The sequence below is a fragment of the Saccostrea cucullata genome, unplaced genomic scaffold, assembly GCF_032062105.1.
Source record: "Saccostrea cucullata isolate Sc308-1 unplaced genomic scaffold, CSIRO_AGI_Scuc_v1 ctg3225, whole genome shotgun sequence".
Lineage (NCBI taxonomy): Eukaryota > Metazoa > Mollusca > Bivalvia > Ostreida > Ostreidae > Saccostrea > Saccostrea cuccullata.
Window position 1 is genome coordinate 158704 of NW_026925560.1, and position 24073 is coordinate 182776.

The window sequence follows — 24073 nt, forward strand, 5'->3', positions numbered from 1 at the left end:
GGGTAGGGCGGGGCCACTATAGGGAATCCAAGTTTTACATAGAATATATAGAACAAATCTTTAGAAATCTTCTTCTCAAGAACCACTGGGCCAAGGAAGCTGAAACTTCTGTGGAAGCATCTTTGGGTAGTGTAGATATTAAATTATTAAAATCATGACACCCGGGCGTAGGGCGGGGCCACAATAGGGAATCCAAGTTTTACATAGAAATATATAGAACAAATCTATAAAAATCTTCTCAAGAACCACTGAGCCAGGAAAGCTGAAACTTACATTGAAGCATCCTTGGGTAGTGTAGATATTAAATTGTTAAAATCATGACCCCCGGGGGTAGGGCGGGGCCACAATAGGGAATCCAAGTTTTACATAGAATATATAGAACAAATCTTTAAAAATCTTCTTCTCAAGAACCGCTGGGCAGGGAAAGCTGAAACTTATATGGAAGAATCTTTGGGTAGGGTAGATATTAAATTGTTTAAATCATGACCCCCCGGGGTAGGTCGGGGCCACTATAGGGAATCCAAGTTTTACATAGAAATATATATAGAGCAAATCTTTAAAAATTCTGCATCACCCAAGTTACTCAGGTGAGCGATGTGGCCCATGGGCCTCTTGTTAAAAGATACTTTTGAATTGTGAATATAAGGGAACAATTTCAAATTAAAAGTACAATGCCTAAATTAAGAGAGTTAATGTCTTTGTCAAAATTTTTAAAGATTGAATAATTGATTAGTGAAAAAACGATGTTCTCTTATAATATTTTTAAGTTAACAATGTTTATCAGTACACGTATTGTAGAGCATTCTTCCTAAAGATATTGTTTTATGAGGTATATGAAATAAATGATTCTTATTCAGAATGATATGATAATTTGAAAAGGGTTTTGAATTTACATTTGATCATTTTCAGAGCATTTTCTACTTTGTGCATAACTCAGAGTATTTCTCCATCATCGTAGATAGTTTCCAGTTTCCTCTAGACTGTTTCGGACCCTGGTGATGCATCACCAGAAGGACCCTCATTCACATTGGCCAGTGGATTTTCAAGGGGAATTAGAATGCTTCCAGCCATCCTTCTCAGTACTTGATGCAGGACGGATGTAAATACATGGATAATTAGTGTCAAACGACCTAACTGATCCATGTATTTTGATCCAAGAGGACTCCTAATGGATTTCATGTCTTCTTCACTATCCTCCTCATCGCTGCTGTCTACAACCATGGCCGGAGACTGTCCCAGCACGCCGAGTGTACTTTTTCCTCTATCTCATTTAAATGCTCCTGCGCATCAGGAGAAAATCTGTACACTCTAGGAGTATTTCCTTCATGTACACATAATATCTCCTGATACACAGGATTTAATGAGTGCAACAAATACTGAGATCTTAATTCCTCATGGGCTGCCTTATCTTCCTGATGCAATTGTTGCATATAATCATGAATAAAAATAAAGACACTCACTGTGAGGCTTATAACAAGGCAAATTCATTGTTAAGATTAATTTTCCTCTACGTCTCTTATCTTTTTTTGCTTGCCATAAATGAATTTTATTCGATAAAAGAATGCTGTTTATTTTCTCACCATTTTTGTTAACCATTTAGATACAAGTATCAAAAAGATATCTTCAGTATTAAACACAATTTATTAATTTCCGTACTCTAATAATAAATATTTTAAGCCGAATTAGAAACTGAAGAATGCAGTATCGCCAATACAAGTACCTGCTTAATTTATAAACTACAACTCAACCTCCAGAGTACATGTATGCTGGCCACATCCAAAAATCTTTGGAACAACCGGCTCACTGCTCACTTTCATTTCGGAGATGACCTCACCCATGCGATCTGGCTGAATGAATCCTCCAACACAAAGGCAAGGCTTTGATATTTCAACATCTGCCTTGCTGACATAAGCAACACTATGTCCCCTTCCTCCCCATAGGATGAGGAGTAGCTGTCGTTCACCTGTAATACAATAATGAAAACCATCTATATATTCAAAAACTTCTCAGTGTATAAATTAATAACGTATACTCAATAATTGTTGTTTTAAATATCCCTATAATGAGAAGTGGACTATACAAAGACAGGGTCAAGGGTTCTCGTGTTAGGGCGGGGCTTTATTGATTATAGTGAAAATACGTTAAGTGTCAGTGTATAGTTATGCTGAGTAATGGTTCCTTTTTTACAATTTTGAATGCCATGGTGTCTAGTTTAAAACATTACCAAACTCAATCATTGGAAAGTTGTTGCATGATGCTCAGGTGAAAATAAGTCCCATGAGCCTCTTGTTTGATTTGCCACACATCATGGGTTTTCCACAGCAATATATGGATACTACATGTACCATTATATTCATATGGGAGGTAGCAAGGGGCGTGTGTGTGTTATGATTTATGAGCTCATTGCTCACAGTACCTCAAATTTTTACCTTGTGTATTATAGCTGGATATTTTGTTTAAACAAATTGAAAATACATACATGAAATACATACTTTTCTGCAAACCGAAACCGAATGGAGAGCCTGCAATGTAGTGCTACACCTGCAGCTTCTTGAAATGTTTATACAGGAGGAAATTATCTCCGAGTCTGACCTCTTCATTCCATAAATTGAAGCTTATATCCATTATCTGAGAATTGTATTTGAAATACCTGATGATATATATAGTCTAAAAATACATTATTCCAGTGAAAACAAAGATAAAGAGGATGACTGTAAAGTTAGCATTAAAATGACATATTAAAGAAACATTTCTATTAAATCAAAGTTACACATTTATTGTGAATTAAGATATATTTTTAAATGTAATGAAAACAATCTATCAAGAATAAGATTATAAGATTAAGAAGAAGATTAGAATGAAGAAGTATGGGATATTACTTATTAAAAAAAATATTGAAAAACTATTTGATATACCATCACATTTTTTTTTCGAAAACAGAGGATATAAAAATTGTGTTTTATTCAAATTATTGTTATTCATAATGCATTTTCACTATATAATCAATAGAGCCCTACCCTAAGACAGACCCCTGACCCTGGGCCATAAAATTCACAATTTTAAAAGGGACACTTTCACTTATCATAAAGATGTATATAGTTATTTTAAATAACATCCAGAAGCAGAGAAACAGATTTTCAAATCACTATATAATTAATAGATCCCCACTCTAACAGCGGCATTGCGTCCTCTACCAAGATAGTGAAATTCATGGCCCCAGAGTCAGCGGTTAAGCTGGTTTGAAACAAAAGACTACGTATTAAGGTGTAATTCTTCATTTCTACACCGGTGTAACTGATGCTTTGATTAGTTCAGGCATTTACCTTCCTTTAATTTACGAGCCTGCTCTCTCTAGAATGTTGAAACTATTGTGATTTTTCCCTCTACGATTGCTTGCGAAAAAACTTCAGGGTCTATTCTGAAGCAGCATACCGAGAATTTATCGTTCTCGGATCCGGCTTCTCCAAAAGATGAGCCTTTATATTCTTAAAGTAAAGTTAAATATTGTTTAAAGATTTACACTACACATGTATGTAAAAAAAGTTAATGAGCAATGAACAAGACATTAATGTAATATCCTTAATCATCTTCTCCCATAAGCTTGTCTGAATCATAGTACTTGATCAAAAAGCTCTTTTAGAGAATTTGATCCCCCCCTTGTTTAAGGAAAAAGAAGAGTTTGTATGGATCTGGGATTGAATTTAAGGAAACACTTTAAGAAGGACAGTTGGGACCATAAGAAGTTATGGTATAAAGTTCAATATTGCAAAAGCTTCTTAATACAGTGTATATCACCTTAGAATAAAAAAATTAAGAAACACAGAACATATTTATTTCCTTCCTTGAACTTTGACCTAAATATAAAATTGGGATCTTCGATAGATCATAGGACTTTGTAATATGAATTGTCTTGCAAAAGCTAAAAACTTCTTTAACAGACATAATTTTTTAACTGGTGACCTTGAATTTTGACCTTTAATTTCTAACATAATAGGGAGATTCCTTTGTAGAAAACTAACTTTTAAAACAGGCAGATAAGCAGAACTAATATAATAACCGCAACCCCTTACCACTTAAGCAGGTAGTAAAAGCCAAAGTTCGTCAAAAATTGTAGTTTTTCAAGTTTTTGTACATTTTAATTTGTTCAAATCCTACTGCATTCTACCTGTATTTGGAGAGAGTGATTCCAAACTGTTTTTTTTCGGAGAGGGATGAAGCCATATATTATCAGTTGATGACACTATCAACTACCAACCATTCCTTAATCCCCCCCCCCAAGTTAAATAAAAAATCCCTTGTTCCCACAAGAGCCTTACCTCTTTCCATATGCGATACACCTGCAACGAGTAGTCCTAGCTGTCAACAATGCTATGCTGCACGTGGTTTGATTGCACGTGGTGATCTGCATCCACAGGATGTTTGATTCTGTCAAGCGTCCAAATAATTAGTCAGCCCGCGGGCTGACTAGTTATGGTACGAAGAACTTCCAATGCGCTGGAATTCTGGGAGTGGTTCTGCAGTAAATCAATCCTGCTAATTTTATTTCAGTAATATCAATATAGATTATAAACCAACAAATCCCTATTAAACACCAAAGTAATCTGTTAATTTAACTCAAAAAGGAATTTCCCGATGCTTATTTTTGTATAGAAGGTTTCAAACAGTTTACTGGTTCGCAGTAATTTAACTGGTTCGCACCTGATCATGGGCGTGCTTGATTGGTAGCTGGAATTTTCAGAATTGGCAGAATTACAATCAGGTTCGCCGGAATTCAATTCCGGCGCAGTTCTATCAATTCCATGTTTAGAGGTGGTGTGAAAGGAATTAAAGATGGTGGCTACTGTGTACAATTTGTCAAGAGTGCCTATTATAACATGTATGAAGTTTTTCCTTGTATTTGGACCCTAATACAGCCCTATAGACCTATTTGCAAATTAAAATTTAATATTGTTCTCATAATATTATTCAAATTATGTTAATTTTAAGTTCACCTAATAGCTGCACACAGCATGAAATTTTGTTCTTTACAGCATTCACTTGCACTTTCATCCTTCATTGCATCTTACAATAAATCATTTAATAAAATAGGAAGAAATTCTTTATTTGTCGAGCTGCAGCCATATTGTGAACTAATTCTGATTCCAGTTTTACTTGATTAGTAGAATTGTTGGAACTCTCGGAATTGAAATCTGACTTTACAATCAAGCACACCCCATGTGTTCTACGCAGCGAAGCATATATTTGATACTGTTTGATGAATTTAGTATTTGACGCGTAAATTGAAGCTCTTTTATAAAATATATTGAAAGTATTTTACATGTGTATTTAAATCTACAGCACAAACATTGCTTCATTACATATTTTTAGCTATTCAGTTTTTACTGCTTTTACTTTCGTTTTCACTACAAATAATTACGACCCCGATGCTAAATACCGGACAGACTTGTTAAGTCATACAACAGATACTTTGGAAAGAAAACACAACTGGCGAAGCTTGCTCGTTTGTTGCCCCCGTTTAAACTAGAGAATATCAATTTCAGTCTGTCTGTCAGTCCATCTATAGTTCTGTCTTTCTGTAACACTTTCTCTTCCCCGCAATATTGCGTGAAGTCTTTGAGCTTTTGCAGTGAAATTTTACACAACTGTTTATACTTATATGGCCATTAGAAGACCCTCTTGATTTTGAGGTCAAAGGTCAAGGTATTAAATTCAGAATTTCTGTCTGTTTAAACACTTGTTTTTGCGCGATATCTCTATAAGCACTTCAATTCTACTTTTTATGAAAAAAATTAAGCCAAAATTCAGGTAGTTACTAGTAAGTCAAATGACGATAGTTAATTAATTAAAAAAAAAGCTTCGGCTATACCTTCAAAGCTTACATTTTACCTGTTTGAATGAACAATGAATTTTTTTTAAATTCTAAATTGTACTAGAAAAAATACTAGGCATTTCAACAATCCTTTATTTGTATTCTCAAACGAAGGTTCAGTTTGGCTGTTTAAGTAACGCAGGGACTAAACACCAAGCCAAGAGTGATTAAACCGGCGGCATGATAAACTCTAACAAGGATGATAGTGAAGCTTACTGGGCTCCGTTTTGTTAGAATTTGGCATTTAATATCCATATATCCCCCTCCCCCTAAAATCTTATAGATCTGATACATGTAATGAGATTGTAGGATTATAAATTCTTTGAATTATGTTATGTGAATTGGAACTTAAATTAATGTGTATACATACTTTCCGTTCTTTTGATTTTGAGACAAAAAATGCAAGAATCTGCATGCACAAACGCTTCTGTTCCTATGCAGAAAAAATATTAAGACGATGTTTTGATTTTAGTGCCCAAGTCTGCTACTGATTAAAAATTTGTTGAAGGCATTTTTTTCAGTTATCTATGATTCTTTAAAACATTATCATAGAGAAGAAAAATCCACTGGCTGACTCTCTAAGCTTTTTTTTAAAAGCTAAACTTGTAATAATCTTTCCAGAAATTGTAAAAGTCAAGTTTATAATTGTACTGCGCATCAGAATCATACAAACGTTTGATTTTGTCAAGCGTCTAAATAATAATAATGTTGCATCTTTTTCCGGTCGCGATTATTATGCTTGTTGGAGTACCACAGATTATAATTATTGTATGATGGCTGTGATGAACAAGATTATTGAGCGGAAAAAAAAAATTCTGTTCAATTGTTTCAGTGGAAATATAAAAGTAAACAAATTTGAAGCGAAATAAAAAAAAATATTTTTACACACATATAAAGTGAAAAGATTAAAATTGCATGTTGAAAATAAAAATAATGTGTATACATGGAACAATAAGATTATCATTGTTATATAAAAATAATGTGTATGTATGGACAAACAAGATTATAATTATAAAGTAGGAATAATTATTATAATTTTGTGGTGACATAAAAATAATGTTTTTAAACATCGACTAACAAGATATTATAATCATGAGGCGAAAAATTATAATAATGTGTCCACATTGACTGGCAAGATTATTATTGTAATGTTGGGATCATTATAATTGTAGGACAACATAATTATAATGTGAAAAACATCGACTGACAAGATTTTAATCAATAGGCGAAAAATTATAATAATGTGTTTACATATTGACTGACAAGATTATTGTTGTAAAGTGAATCATTATAATTGTAGGACACAATAATAATAATGTGTACACATTTAACAGAGAAGATTATAATTGTTGCAGGAAAATAATAATAATGTTGTAAAAAGCAAGTTTGGGTGAGATAATTATTTTTGGCATAGATATATAGAAAAAAAATTAATCTTAAGTTCAAATTTTTAATATGCATACCATGTATTAAACTGCACCATCGGGATAGCTCTTGTTTTATTGGTGGCAACCTATACTTGAAAGTTGTGTTGCAGTGGAATAAACACGAATTTATTGTTATGGTGAGATTATTTTCAGAAATCTTGTTATTATGCATAGCTTATCTGCTTCAATTCTATTCTGTTCTGTATACATTGTTTGATCTTTTATACATAATGTTTGTCACCTTCTTCTGATCTGGGATGACATCAGTTTCCATGGACTCAAATATTCCTTTTACTAATTGAGCTGCTGGATTATTCCCACCTCGAACTTTTCTCTTCAACTGCTGAATATAATTTTCAAAGGGCCATGCAGCACAGTTCTCCAATGATCCAAATGCATCAGCTTCTGTTTGTAAATCCAAGAGACTGTGTACATTATACACACAAAACATTTCTCCATACAACCTGCGACAATTTCGTACAAAGTTACACAGTCGGCGATGCGCATAATCTGAGTAATTCGAAACAAGATCTTCATTTAAAAGAATTGTTATCGCTACGCAAAGACAAATAACCTTTCTGTACAAATTATGCGGTATCACGCCTTTTAAAGCAAATTGCCCTGTATATAGAAGGAACTGACGGAATTTTGTAGCTTTCCATCTATCAACTTCCTCAAGACTTCTTGTTTTTCTGGCAAATTCTCGGGATATATAATGTGCCAATGACAGAAGTTTAGTGCTAATCTGAGAAATTTTGCCACTAGACAATCGATTATTTGCTCTTGGACCCCGCATCCAAGTTAACAAAAGCTTTTTCATTACACCAAGACACACTTGATGCATGTAATCCACTGGAAAACCTTGTATCATATTTATTGGTAGGTCTAGAAATGGAGATCGGACATCTTGTTTATGATGCTCTTCTTGTGTTTGGTTAAAAAATGATGCATTTGTTCTTATTATCTATGACCAGGTAGGTCATACGTCCAATATACTGCCCATGCTGCTCACATTTGTCACATCCGAAATACCCAGAATATTGTTTGACACACTGTACAAATGCTTTTGCTGGTGCATCAGAAATTATACACATGATTTTAATTTTAAGATGTTCTTCATTGATGTATATTCCATTTGTTATTAAATTATTAAGGTCAATAATAGTTTCATTCAAGAACTCTAAGTTCGATGGTTTTGAAGTACCGGTACCAACAGTCAATGTTATAGGGAACGCTTTTGTCGGTTTTAAATTGCAAATGAGTCCTAATACAGGCCACACGGTTGTTTTGCTGCTTTTAAACAAAGGTAATCCATCAATATTTAGAGATAGGATTAATTCATCATTAAGCGCCTCAATGTCAGTTTGAGCATATTTCTTTAATGTATTAAAAATCATCAATTCAAGCCCAAAATGGAAATATTCCATGTCTGATATTTTTTGTAGGTCAACGTGCCTTGGTGTTCTCAGAAGTGTGCGCGAAGAAGCTGGAATGTTTGGAGTTACAGTTTTTCTTAATCTTTTAAGCTGATCATCTACGTATACTGTACTTGCGTTAACTCTGTTCAATTTAACCCATTCTCTAAGTGTATCTACCACTGCACTTTGACCATCACTGAAATCGGATTCCCTATCAGAAGATGAAATATATGCGGCGAAATTTAGATCTATTCTGTCATTGTTATCATCATCAGATGGTGCAATGTCACAAGCTGGCTGATAGTTTGGTGCAGGTGCATCATGCATGCCTTCAGATGAACTAGTATTTTGCATAACACTAGTATTTGAGCATCGGGGTAATGATCCGGAATCGGTTTCTAAATCCGACCGTTCCCCTTGATTTTGTATGCATAGTTTTCTACGCTTTTCAGATATCCATTTCTTGTTAAAATTCTTGTCGGTTAATTGTATTGGTCTGTCATCTTCACGTTGACTCTGCTCGTTACCAGTTATGTTGTTGTTGGTATCATGGATCAGTCCAAGATCATTTTTGATGAAGATAAGCTCGACAAAAATGTAAAGTTCTGTAAAATTTTATAAGAATCTACTCGTTCAGTTATTGACTTATTGCAATCTTGCCATAAAAAGAGAGTTCATAAAGGATCATTCTGTTGTTACGGACGGTGTTGCTACATATTGACGTTACGTAAAAAAGACGCATTATAACGTTGTTGTGACATTTTTATTTGACGTTATGTTTGAAGCACATGAATTATTACATGTAAAACTTAACAAAATAGAATAAAAGGCTACAATCAATGTTAGATAGTCTTTATGGGATTGCGAGTTCACAGGATCTCAAAATATCTTCGTGCATGTCTCGAGATAGCGATATTTTTCCGTACCTTGATTTCATTTAAAGACGGATGTAACGAACAGCTACACAGGGAAAAGTGGCTCGCATGATTTTCATGCGATTTGCTTTTCGCATGAAATTCATGCGAAAATCATATAAAAATCACGCGAAAAATCACACATGCGAAATTCATGCGAATGTCCTCATACGATATTTATGCGAAATTCATGCGATTTTCATGTGACTGAAATTTCGCATGATATTCATGCGAATTCCAAATTATCAGTTTTTCATGTAAAAATCGTGCGAAATTCGCATAAATATCATGTGATATTCATATACAAGAGAAAAAAGCAATTAACAAAGAAATTGAACATTTCAATGTTTTATTTAGGTTTTTCTGCCACATTGAGTGATAATAATTGCCAGTCTCTGATATCAAATTGCTTGAATGCTCCTAGGTAATCCATTGACTTTAATGATATCTGTGTTTACAGGCAGTTTTTCAGTACGTCTTTTTCAGTCTAATTGTGTCCTGACAAGCTTTCCTACAAAGAAATTTTGATTATTATAAAATACTACAACCCATACTAATATTCCAATTGTTTAGGTCAAAGGGACCAACTCCTAAATTAGGAAGACATACAATGAATATACAAATACAATGAATTCAATTATATCACTTGAAAAGTCAATGTTTTGGCAACCTGTACTACTGAGTATGTTAAATGGTACTCTATGTTTAGAGCGAAACAAAAGACCATGTGTTAAACACATTCATAACTGCATAATAGACTTCGACACAAACAGTGTCTTATTGACGTACTCTATATACCCTGATATCAGGCTGCTATTGAATAAAATGAGATAAAATGTTTCATTTTAATTGTGATATTCCTATTGGATACGGCAATAAACATGTCATTGATGAATTTTAAAAAAATTACTTACTAAAGTACAATACTGAAAAGATTGATTTTTTAAAATCTGAATAGAATAATTAGATAGTACCTCAATTGTTAATAAATCAAATACAATAGTTTAATTAGTTATATTTTTTGCATGGACCTCAAATGAATCCCCTAGAAGGTGGAACCTTTTGTTGGCCTATCATCCTATGTCTAAGTTATTTTGTAGGATACACTCTGTTTATGTGTTATTCTCTTTAAAGAAGGGGACATGCTATCGCCTACATCCACTTCTATGTAGGCGATAGCCTGTCCGCTTCTTTAAGGAGAATACATATGCGTCGGAACAAAACACACAGTCTGTGTATTTTGTTCTGACACATGACGTTGTAGAGACTGTAATGAAAAATAGTTAAAATAATAATAACTTTAAATTACTTACTCAAAATTTAGTAAAACTTCAAATAAATTTCACTCAGCATAAAAAGACCATTCGATTCACCTGGCTGCGTTACGTAGAACCTGAAATGAGAACGAAATCCGAATTTACTCTGAAATATTTCGTTGCAAGTTGAATTATCAATAAATATGTGCATTATAAACACAAAATATGACAAACAATTAACAAAACATACATATCTACCATTGTTTTAAAGAATTAGATCACAATCAGTCAAAAGGAAAGTCTGGAACAAACCATAGAAAGGAGCTCTCGCTGACTAGGTTTCTTTCCTTCTGTAACAGGAAGTGGAGCAAATGGAACCTGGCTATTCAGTTTCGTATTCATCAAAGAATCGGGAAATACCTTAATTTTATAATATTCGTCGTTCATATTTTAATCTTGAAAATGTATCTTTGCTTCAAAGACGAACGCTGATGACTAAGTGATATAAATTTACTTTATGGAACCAAAGCTAGTTTTTTTACGGAAGGCCGTACGTCACAAATTACGTCATCATGCGGATCAGAAACAGACTAGAAAGAGCAGAATGTTTTCTCTGTAAGTTTGTAAGATTTTCAACTACTTTTTATACTAGATATATGTAATAACTTTATTTGGGAATATTTGTTGACAGCTTAATAATACCAGATTCAAGTAGATCTAACATCTAACTGTTATGGTATGTGTTGAAGCTGAAAGAAGGGCCTGATACAGGTTCTCTGCTCTTCTTACAATATTATTGAAAGGACCTAGTGAACTAGGGTAGATCTAATGTTTTGGTTTGTTTTTAGATGCTGTTGTACCTGGATCTGGTATATAAAATTCAGCAAGCAAATAACACACGTAGTGGCGAATCCAAGATAGAGGGGGGTGTGTTGCATGTTGTGGGGTTGTTGATAGAATGTTTTATCGTTATGAAGATAAATGTCCTACTGAACCTGTCACTGAGGGCTTGTCCCGAGACAAAGTTAGATTATTCTATCTACTGGGGTTGCAACCCTCCCCTTGACTTAAATTTGCAAAAAAAGGAATAAGAAGAAAGTTCAAAAGTTTTATTTGTGTTTTTACCATAGAAAATGTTGAGTGAAAAGATAAAGTTGTAATGTATAAAGAAATAAGGTCAATACAAAATGCCCCCCTTTTTACAAAATAGCTAGGATTCTCAGTTTTTTCTTTTTTAAATTCCTTTCTGGTAATCCATACTGTTTACAAATACCTTTTTCCAGGTTTATGAACCTCTTACTTTAAAAACCATGCTCTACCCGGTGTAGTGTGGTATGAGTGTGTTCAGGTACGAGTTAACTTGACACCGGTTGGGATGCGCATGAGCGGAGAGAATGCGGGTGGTTTCGCTCCGATTCCGTGTTCGCGCCGAGTGGGTTCGCTCCGATTACTTGTTCGCGCCGGGTGGTTTCGCCCCACGTGGATTCGCGCCGCTGAACTACTGAAGATACCGCTTATCGGGTAGTCGTTTGATTATCGTATGATCATTAATGACGAGCAGATTAATTATAAATAATGATGAGAGACAAGTCGTGCGTTTTTCAAATGTATTTCCAAAAACTTTATATAAAACACGGTATACAGTGCTGCTATCCCACAAGTTGACATGGGATGGGATCGGATAGGATTCAGGATTGAGGATTCACGATAGAAACATATAGAAGTTAATCCAATCCTATCCTATCCTATCCTATCCTGTATCCTACAGCCAATCAGATTCGAGCAAAGGTTCATTCATATTTCAGAATAAATTACAAAAACGAAATACGATATAAAATGTTTACAAAAGAAATATTTATAAAATTTCAATAGAAAATAAAACATTTTTTTTCTCAAAACACAGATTTACATTATAAACTTCGAGTAACACGGCGTACGATCTAACCGTGAACGATCACCGGAAGATTTAGGAATGTAAACAACGAAGAGTCCAGACATCGAAAGACCGTATTTCTTCAGCTTGTTTGGATGATTTAACCGATTCTTACTTGTGTAAAAGTGTTCTAACATGTTTTCTGTTAAATATGCTCTGTTTGTTTGGATAATTCCACAGGAACAGTCAACAGCGGACTTGAATAGATGATGTGCGAGTTCATGTAAGTATACTACACACTGACACTGTGCATGTTTGCAATTTTATACTTATTTATCCCTCAAAGCAATGTTCTCGTGTCTTAAAATATAAACATTTTATTCTATTTAATATAAACAAAAATTAGGTGCGGAAAAAATGTAGTGTAGACAGAAGGGGGGGATAAAATATTTACAAATACCCCCGTTACTCTGTCATATGATTCAATTAGCTATCAATGAGCTCTAAGACTAAAACAATCATATGTATTATGTCTTAATCAGTTTATTAATCTTATTATTTCCTTAATTCTTTCATTTCAGTGTAACTTATAATAAATTAATGTATAATCATCATGACCATTTCTAATGCTACTGCTGAAATGTTTAATAAGCTCACTCAGCAGTGCACTTACATATTGTACATGTATGTATGATGTATTGTGAGTTATGAAACATAAGTTAATCTTTCAATATTCATCATTACAGTGATGGATTTGCCTGCACTCATGCGTCATCATGCGTCATCACAGTATAAAGGATTTTAATCTAAAAAGTATGTATGATTTTTTTTTTATCATGTATTTTTTTATGGTCATTCAACTACATGTATATAAACATCATTATCTGCTTTGAGGTGACATGTCTGCAGTTTCTCAGAACAAGTGATTTTCTTCTTTCAAAAATCTTGAGTGTTAAACTGAAAGAAATGTTGAATTTTTCTGGTCATCATGTTGCTGTTACATAATAGATATTTTCTTCTTCTTTTACATATTCAAATTTCAAGACCAAAAAAAAAAAAAGAAAACCAAGAAAAAACATTAAATAGATAAATACAAAGAGAAAATAGAGAAAAGTCACTAAAACAAATGTATTCATACTTGTTAGCAAGTTGACAAGATAAAATGAATTATAATGTACAAGTAAATTATCTTAAGTAAGATTTTTTCTTAATTTTATATGACTAAGGTTGCAGTATTAGATTTTATTTTTCATGATTTCTACATGCATTATTTTTTTTTTTAGAGAAAAAGGTGAAATTAAAGCCAATTGTTCATGAAATGTGAAAGATAATCACAATCAAAAACATTTTAAATGTGTATGAAATGTGTATGACAAAATTTAAAATCTACATGCCTATAATTATGTGATTTTTTTTTCAGGAAACCCTGCAGATTTGCAGCTGTGCAGAATGCAGTTCATGCCATATGCTGTTAGAGTAAATGATGAAAGATGTTCAAGCCAGTGTCAATGATTCCTAAGACTGAAATCATAGTACTTTTATTAAGGAGATCAGTGTATGTTTTCTGTGCATTGTTGACATTTGTGGAACTGTTCAGTTTATGACCATCTCTCTGACAAAAACTCTGACATTTGAATTTCAATTTGAGCGTCGAATAAGAAAGTCAAATTAAATGCATGTAAAACATTATACTACGGTAATAAAAACATTGATAAACTTAAATTTAAACAAAGTTCATGTACATGTATCTGTGATCTTTGAATTAAAATTCATAAATGCTGTACATGGACACTTTTAATGACTTTGTCTCATGGTAATGGAATATTCAATTGTTAAACATTGTTGACGAATCACCTTGAATAAAAATATTGTGTACTTGATAAAGTTTTTTTTTTCTCATTTAAACACTGATAATTTTAAGATCAAATGTCAAGGACAAATGAAAGGTTTACTCAAGAATGTGTTATACATACTGTGAATTCTTATGCATGTTTATAAGATCTAAGGAACATGTGTGGAGCATTTTAATATTTTTCAATCAGACACTGATTAAGATTCAAAATCCAATGCCAAGGTCAAATACAAACTTGCTTTACTCAAGAATGAGTTATAAATACTGTAAATTCTGAATTTCTCTTACATGTTTTATAAGATCTTAGGAACATGTGTGACCTCACTACAATATTTATTAATATTATACTTTCATGTAAATTACTTGAATCTGATTCGTCGAGAAACATTTGATAAAAAACACTACTACCCGCTGAATAATGAAGCCATGCCCTCCTGCGTAGCAACAGTCAACATTGCTTGACGACGGGTGGTATTACAAAAAATAGTGACTGCGCGGAATTTATGCATGGACGGTTCATTGTAATATGTATTTGTATAAAACATTCAGTATAATATAATAAATATTGCATGTAGTTGAGTGTAACATTAAAGATTTTCACCCCTCGAAAACCACTGTCAACCTCGGCTGCGCCTCGGTTGACAATGGTTTTCTTGGGGTGAAAATTTTCAATGTTACACTCAACTACATGCAATATTTATCATGTTTATATACTGTCAATCTGTCAACCAATATCAAATTTAGAAAATATATTCTATTAAACATAAATTATTAAATTTTCACACATAAAACAAAATAGGAAATTGAAATACATTTGTACGGCACTGAGCTGACCAATAACTGAGAAGAAACTGAAGTTAAATGAAAAAAAAAACATTTCGATCATCTTGAATTTTATTTAGCAACTATATATTTTGCATGTTTGAAAAATATCACACGACAGATGATGAACTGAAATTTAAAAAAGAATAAATTATCAGGCGCGTAGCCAGCATGGAAATAATGTGTACTCAGAAAACGATCAGGGGTCTGGGGGCCTGGATTTTACGAAATTTTTCAGTCATTTTCCCGCAAAAGAAATCACGCTACATCTCTTTTTTCGAGCAAATACTTAGCTAAGTTAATGCTTCCATGGGTACTTCAGAAAGAGAACGATAATTAAATCAAATTATTTTACGCATATATTGGTAAATATATTTTGGGGAAAAAATTTCCAAACGTGACAAGATAAACAGAGAAGTAATTTCAATACCGTTATCATTGGAGTTTAAATATTTCAAAATATAAACGGGGATTGGGGGTCTTTTGTTTACTTATATATTTTGATGGCTTAAACAAGGTGAGAATGCTTAAATAATAATTCTATAAAATGGTAACATCAGCAAAATAAGATTTTCAAACATGATCTTTATTATTATTTACTCTGTACTTTGTTCAGCGGATTTTAAATATTACCATTTTTTGTTTAACTACATTTATTTATTACCTCAACGGAAATTGAAAATCTTATATAGTAGTCCAACGGATTTACAGTTGAACATTTTGGTTCAATTATATTTTCTCTTCCTCAATAATACTGGAATAAGTTTTTGGAATTTGAATTTATAAAAGACGTTGAATTTGATTGCAAAGACATCCTGAATAAAATTTGAATCGAAACAATAAGACGCAAAATAATTTGAAACACGGATCATAGTGTCTTTTTTTCTCTCCGAATAAATCTTTTTCTTTCTTTCTTTTTCTTTTCTTCTTCTTTTATTTTCTTTCTTTTTTTTTTTTTTTTGGGGGGGGGAATAATGTGTACGCACTTGCGTATTTGCGTATAGGCAGCTACGCGCCTGATTATGAATTTAAATTAAAAAAATCATACATTTAATATTTGATATTATAAGACAATTTCACATTTAAAATGTTTAATATGTGAAAGTCAAAATATTCTAGATCCACATTTTGACTTTGTCTGTTTGGTTTATGGTCTAGTCAGATCTTCTTTTTGAGAATTGCATACAGAAAAACCTGTTATGCAGGCACAGTTAGACTATAGATACATGTACATGCATGTTATTTTCATGGTGCTCAGTTTAGAAAAAATAAAATTTTACATGAAACATATACTTAAACATTTTTACCGTATAGGCCTATGATTTTTAAAAATAATTAATTATAATGCGTCGGAAGCAAGTCGCGATTCCGGGTCTCCCGATCATTGTTAGTAGGAAAATTAAAACACAAAGTATATTTTTTTCTTTAATTCTTCTGGTAGCCCAATTTCTTTACATATGTTCGCAAAATCAGTACTTGTCCACGTGTAATTACGACCTGTTTGTTAACATTTATTTTTAACATGGGAATGATAATCGTAAATTTAATTTGTGCGGCGAGTCGGAAATTATGGAATGCCGATCTCGATTATTTTTTTTCCATCAAAATTTATAACATTTAAATGAATACCATAACTATGTCTGATTTTTTTCCTGGTAATTCCCCTTTTTCGTTTTGTCAAATTAATTCCTAAATATTAAAAAACTGAGAGTTGCAGGATAGGATAGGATAGGATTAGACTGAAATCATAGGATAGGATTGTGGATGCAGGATTCACGATAGGATAGGATAGAATTGTCAACTTATAGGATAGCAGCACTGTATACACAATACTATAAAGAAAAGTTTTAATGAGAAACAATGACAACCTTCATTGAAAAGATATTTGTGAAATAAATATTATATTTCACCAGAAATAAATGTTACTTTTCACCAGAAATGAATATTATATTTCAACAGAATTAAATATTATATTTCAACAGAAATAGATATTATATTTCAACAGAAATAAATAGTATATTTCAACAGAAATAATTATATTTCAACAGAAATAAAAATTATATTTTAACTTCCAATCCTAAATTATTCCAAATTAAACGATCAAATTTGATCAAATAGTCATTATTTGGTTAAAATAAAAATAGACTCAATAAAAGTGTTACTTTTTTATGTATATATATAAAAATAAAGGTGTTACTTGTACTAAAAAATGGGATAATTACTCAATACAACACGACATTAGAGCTTGGGGTTCATTAATAACAGGCTACTGGTTTATATAATTACAGGTAATCGGGGGAAGTCATTCTGTATACTACCCATACCTTACCTGTAGATACCTGTAGATTAAACGGGGCGAAACCACCCGGCGCGATACCACTCGGCGCGAACACGTAATCGGCGCGAAACCACCCTTCACCAGCGGAGAAGTTGTCGTCTGGTCTGAGTGAATGGTGGTGGTGTGCGTTTGCAGGAGAGATTGCACATTTGGTCAATAATATTGTAAGTCTTGTGATTATAAAACTGAATACAACTATAAACGATTATCAGCGTTGTCAGTTTTTACATACAACACTTCACTGGCGCTGCGAGCAATCGATTCTGCACGAAATTTTGTGTATTGAATTTCTTTGATATTTTTCTCGTGGCGGGAATCTGTCAAAGTCCCACACGTGTATATATATAGTAATTCTTGAAAATTTGCTGACAATTTGAATTAAGTTATGTGAAATTCTATTTATTCATTAAGTTATAATCATTACAATTACAAAGTCTAGCAGTATTATGTTTTTGTGTATTTTGTTGAAGAAAAAAAAAAAAGTTAAACACGTGGTGAGGCCAATCACCGGAAGATCAAGATGCACATGGTCGACCACATGGTATTGTAATACCGAATGAGTTTCTATTGCCAGTTAAAATATTGATTTAAATTAAATGAAAGATTGGTCATTGATAGGATAACTTGTATTGTATATTATTTTGAAATAAAGTAAACACACAAATTTGTTTGTACATATCCCCCCCCCACCAGTAACATGATGTCAAAACACAGGAGGAGTCCATTCAAAATTAACATAACACCTGTGCCTATGAAGATCTAAGAGCCCTACCAGGTGTGGGTCAGGTCATAGCTGACCGTATATGGGAACTGAGAAAGCAAGGCCAGATTGACTTGGAAACATTTGTGGGTATACCTAAACTAAGGGTCACACCAGAACTAGTTGAATGTGTAGATTTTCTACCACCATTGTGTATAGATCATAGCTACGCCAAGCCCACAAGTGATGGTATGGAGGATTATTTCACAAAGTTCCAGGATTATGAGGATCATGGTGAAGTAAATACAGAGTATAAGACGAGTGACTGCACAGCAAAGCTGTCTACTCACCCTCAACACACAGCGACCCCTCTGTCGGAACCCAGAAGAACTCCATCATCAGGTGAAAGTAACCGTGCAGTGCACGCATACAGAGATGAGTCAACACCTACTCAGAAGCGTTATGTATCTAACAATATGCGACCACATGGCAGTCACACTAATTACAGATCAGAAGAACAGGAAAATTCTTTGCATGACAATGAAGTACAACGTCCAATTCCAGACCATATCAGGTTCCAGACACCTATGGTACAACGACGCACATTGCCTTCACCTCAGTTATCGCCAACTTTCGTGCGACGTCGACCAAAAGTCTCCGAGAGCCAGGGGCGACACGAATCAAAACCTGTGTATCTGCCCAAAGCCTTGCGGTATGATGGGACCTCTAACTGGGAAGCTTTCTTTGTGAAATTCAGCAGATATGCAGATGTATCTCACTGGACAGCTACAGAGCGCAAAGATCAGTTATGTTGGTGTCTCGATGGAAAAGCCAGCGAGTTTTACACCAGTATTGTGAACAGAGACTATGGCATAGACTATTTTGAGTTAGTTCGCAAACTAGAAAAGCGTTTTAACTTTGTGGATCTACCAGAGACTCTTCAAGTCCAGTTTATGGGAGCCCATCAGAACACAGGAGAAAAACTTGAAGATTGGGCTGACAGATTACTTTCCCTAGCTATGAAAGCTTTTCGTGACCTGCCAGAAGAACACGTATACTCACAAGCTGTATGGAGATTCTGTCAGGGATGCTGTGATAAAGAGGCTGGTCAAAATGCTGCTATGTCAAAACCTAAATCTATTGAGGACGCCATAGACAAGATCAAGTGGTACCAGCATACTACCAAAGCCATTTATGGTAAACCCATCAGACGCCGAGAATTTTCTGAAGATTCCGAGCATGAGATTGATTCTGTGAGAACAATTAACGCAGCAGTGAAAAGCGATAAGAATTTTTCTTCATCAGCACATCAATCAGATCAGCTAAAGTCTATGGAGGAACAAATCAAGATTCTTGTGGACAACATGCAGATGCTTCAAACAAAATTAAGCAGCATGGAGAATAAACAGAAAAGAAAACCACAAAATACGGAGACCCGTACATGCTTCAATTGTGACAAACCAGGGCACCTAGCAAGAGATTGCAGAAAGCCTAAGAAGTTGAGAGCCCAGAATCAAAGCAGAAGTCAGAATACAAACGGAAGTTCACAGTCCGAGACGAGACCTTTAAACGAGAGTGGGCCGGGTCAACAGGCGTAAATCCGACCCGAAATACTACAGAGCGCCTCAAGAAAAATTGTGCTTCAGAAGAAACGAACCCTAAATCAATAAGACATACATCAAGGAAACGCAAGAAGCATAGAAGATCTAGACGGAAAACATCAAATAGAAATCAGACCTCCTATTCTGAAGATAAAAGCGCAGATGTAGATAAAACAATGACCATTCTACAGTTGGGATCAGCTTCTATGTTGAGATTAAATGTAAAAGTGAACTCTACAGACATTGTTGCAGTAATAGATACAGGAGCAAAAGTCACTATCATCTCAGATCGGGTGTATGAAAAGATGCAGATTAAACCACCTATTAAGAAACGCACTGTCATGCATGGTGCAGGGCGTGATATGAAAATGGATACATTCATCATTGGTCCAGTTGACATCAAGATAGGATCCAAAACATACCCATCTGAAATATACGTAGCACCTATGGATGATGACATGCTCCTAGGCTTAGATTTCATGCAGGAAAACAATGTTATACTCGATTGCAGTAAGAACCAGTTCTCCATTAACTCTGAAGTTTTGCAGATGTCATATGGAAGGAGTCGGGAAGCTCCAACTGTTGCCAAAGTAACAGTGCCTGGTAAAACTGTAATTCCACCTAATTCAGCCATACATGTAAATGGTAAACTATCTCGACACATTGAGGGAAGCTACATTATAGAGCCTGAGGAAGATATTCCAGTTATGATGCCACGATGTGTATACTCTAAACAGAACTCACCTAGGCTATGTTTAGTAAATGCCAGTGACCGATACTTTACCATTCGAAAGGCACAATAGTTGGAGAAGCGTTGTCAGCCGACCCAATGACTGTTGTATCAGCATCGAAACCCAAAAGTGAACAACCATTACTGGAAATTCCAGAGCATTTGAGTTCCCTTTTCCAGAAATCCGTTGCAAACCTAGACCAAAGTCAGAGCAAATTATTGATGAATCTACTCAAGGAATATAAAGATATTTTTGCTGAGAATGATTTTGATCTTGGCACCTTTACAGAGATAGAACATTCGATAAACACTGGCTCTGCATCACCGATTAAGCAGAGGATGAGACGTACTCCATTAGACTTTGTACAAGAGGAAGAAAATCATTTACGCACAATGCTGGACGTGGGTATAATTGAACCGTCAACCTCGGAGTGGGCGTCGCCGCCCGTACTTGTACGGAAAAGAGATGGCAAGGTCAGATGGTGCATAGATTATAGGAAACTTAACTCGGTGACAAAGAAAGATGTTTACCCTTTACCTCTAATTGAAGAGTGTATTGACACATTGTCCGGAAATGAGTGGTTTTCCAAACTTGATGCCAACTCAGCGTACTATCAGATAAAAGTCAAAGATTCGGACAAGGACAAAACAGCCTTCATAACAAAGTATGGGTTATTCCAGTTTACCCGGATGAGTTTTGGTCTTTGCAACGCTCCATCGACTTATGCTAGAGTCATGAACTTAGTCTTGCGCGGACTGACATGGAACATTGTGTTAGCCTTTCTGGACGACATCCTTGTGATGGGAAAATCATTTGAGGATCATCTGCGCAACCTGAAAATAGTCTTTGATAGATTTCGTCATAACGGTCTAAAGCTAAAAGCCAGGAAATGCCTTCTATTCCAGAAAGAAGTAGAATTCCTAGGCCGGAAAGTAAACAAAACAGGATTAGCTATAGGGGACGAGTACGTCGAAGCTGTGAAAGATTGGAAAACTCCAGCAACAACTAAAGAAATTGAGAAATTTCTGGGTTTTGCAAATTACCACAGAACATTCATCAAGGACTATGCCAAGATGGCAGCACCTCTTAATCGGCTTACAGGCAAGAAGCCGTATGTGTGGGGACCAGAGCAGCAAGACGCCTTTGACAGTTTGAAGTTGTCACTTATAACTACTCCAGTTCTAGCATTACCAAACTCTAAGGATTTATTCATCCTAGACACAGACGCGTCAGACTTTGCAATAGGTGCAGAACTCGTACAGGTGCAGGAGGGTAAAGAGCGTGTTATTGCGTATGGCAGTTTTAGTCTCACCCCAGAGCAACAGCGCTATTGTACAACAAGAAAGGAGTTACTAGCAATTGTCCGTTTCACCAAACAATTCAATCATTATCTGTTGGGCAGAGAATTTGTGGTTAGGACTGACCATAGCAGCCTTACCTGGCTCCTTAATTTTAAAAACCCACAAGGTCAGTTAGCCAGATGGCTTGAAGTCTTAAGCCAATACAATATGACTGTTATTCATAGACCTGGCAAGAAGCACGGGAATGCAGACCCGCTTTCCCGTATCCCTGACAACAAGCCATGCCCTGATATGAAGGTGGATATAGACCCAACCCAACTACCCTGTGGAGGATGCAAGTACTGTACAAGAGCACATAATAACTGGGGAAAATTCACTGAAGATGTGGATGATGTCGTTCCCCTGGGTAGGACAGTAGAAACAACAGAAGTACATGCTGCTTTATCCTGGTTATTTAACGAGAAGGGATACGATGACATGGAACTCGTTTGTCAAGAGTTAAGCTCAGACTTGCATCATACATCGTTGGAAATTTCCTTTACAGACCCAGATAAACCTACTCTCATTAGTATGGAGGAACAACAGTGTAACCAAGTCCGCACTGCTTCCCGTACTAGTGGGTTTGCAGGCATTGAATATTCACCCGAAGTCCTGAAAGAATTCCAGGAAAAAGATTCTGATCTTAGATTGATACTGCCTTATCTGGTGTCAAATGAAACCCCATCTGAAGATGAAATCTTTATAAGCAGCAAGGCAGCAAAGAAATACTGGGTTAATAAAGAGATGTTTTTCATTGATGGTGAGGGAATACTACGCAACAACCCAAAGAATGGTGGAGAACCAAGACTTGTGGTGCCGAAAACCTTGGTAGATGAAGTACTAGGACTATGTCATGACTTACCAGTTATGGGACATCAAGGTGTGTCAAGAACATATTTACGAGTAAAAGAGAAGTTCTATTGGTATAACATGAATCAGTCAACCAGAGATTTTGTAAGAACATGTGACATTTGCAGTAAACACAAAAAGGCCAACAGAAAAGCGAAGTGTCCCATGACAAAATACCAAGCTGGAGTACCAATGGAGAGAGTTCACCTTGATTTCTTGGGTCCTTTACCCGAATCTACCTCAGGCAATTCGAACATTTTAGTCATGGTGGACCAATTTACCAAATGGGTGGAATGTGTCCCATTACCATCGCAAACAGCTGAAGTCACAGCTAGAGCTGCTGTAAATGAATTTTTTGCTCGATTTGGTTTTCCCTTCAATATATTCACTGACCAAGGGAGAAACTTTGAGAGCAGACTCTTCAAGACCATTTGTGACATACTTCAGATTCATAAGAGTCGTACAACGCCGTATCGCCCTTCAGCAAATGGGCAGGTCGAGAGATTTAATAGGACACTTATGGATGCTGTACGCTGTTTTGTTGACAAGTCACAAAATAATTGGGATGAACATTTACCTCAGCTTGCTAGTGCTATTAGATCATCCGTTAACAGACACACTGGTTTCACACCAAACAAACTTATGTTAGGCCGTGAAGTAAGCGTACCCGCTGACCTAGTTTTTCGACCACCTGAAACCATTGAATCCATTAACCATGAGGATTATGTGTCAAGATTACAAGAGTCTATTAGAACAGCCCATGAAGTGGCCGGAGATGTATTGAAGACGCATCAAGTTCATATGAAGAGAGATTATGATGTCAAGATTCATACCAGAGAATATGCAGTTGGTGATCTCATCTATGTGTTGGATAGCGCCAAAACTAAAGGTCGTTCCAAGAAACTAGATCCACCATGGAAGGGACCTGGCATTGTTGTTCAAAAAATATCTTCATACCTCTACAAGGTTAAACTTCAGAATACAGTCTTCATTACCAACCATGACAGATTAAAAAGGTGTCGTGACAGAAAAATACCGGACTGGCTACGCCTATGCCAGCACCGTCTGCGAAATGGAGAAAAT

The 24073-nt window shown here is 35.0% G+C and overlaps 2 long non-coding RNA genes across 2 annotated transcripts; one reads left to right on the plus strand and one right to left on the minus strand.

The window, feature by feature from the left end:
* Window positions 1–9680: 9680 nt before the first annotated feature.
* Window positions 9681–11774, minus strand: LOC134269219 (uncharacterized). Its single transcript, XR_009992526.1, has 3 exons — window positions 11143–11774; window positions 10942–11021; window positions 9681–10139 (listed from the first exon to the last, which is right to left on the minus strand). It is a non-coding gene; the product is annotated as an uncharacterized LOC134269219 (long non-coding RNA).
* Window positions 11775–12535: 761 nt separating this feature from the next.
* On the plus strand, window positions 12536–14791 carry LOC134269220 (uncharacterized). Its single transcript, XR_009992527.1, has 3 exons — window positions 12536–13040; window positions 13504–13570; window positions 14178–14791. It is a non-coding gene; the product is annotated as an uncharacterized LOC134269220 (long non-coding RNA).
* The last annotated feature ends 9282 nt before the right edge of the window (window positions 14792–24073 follow it).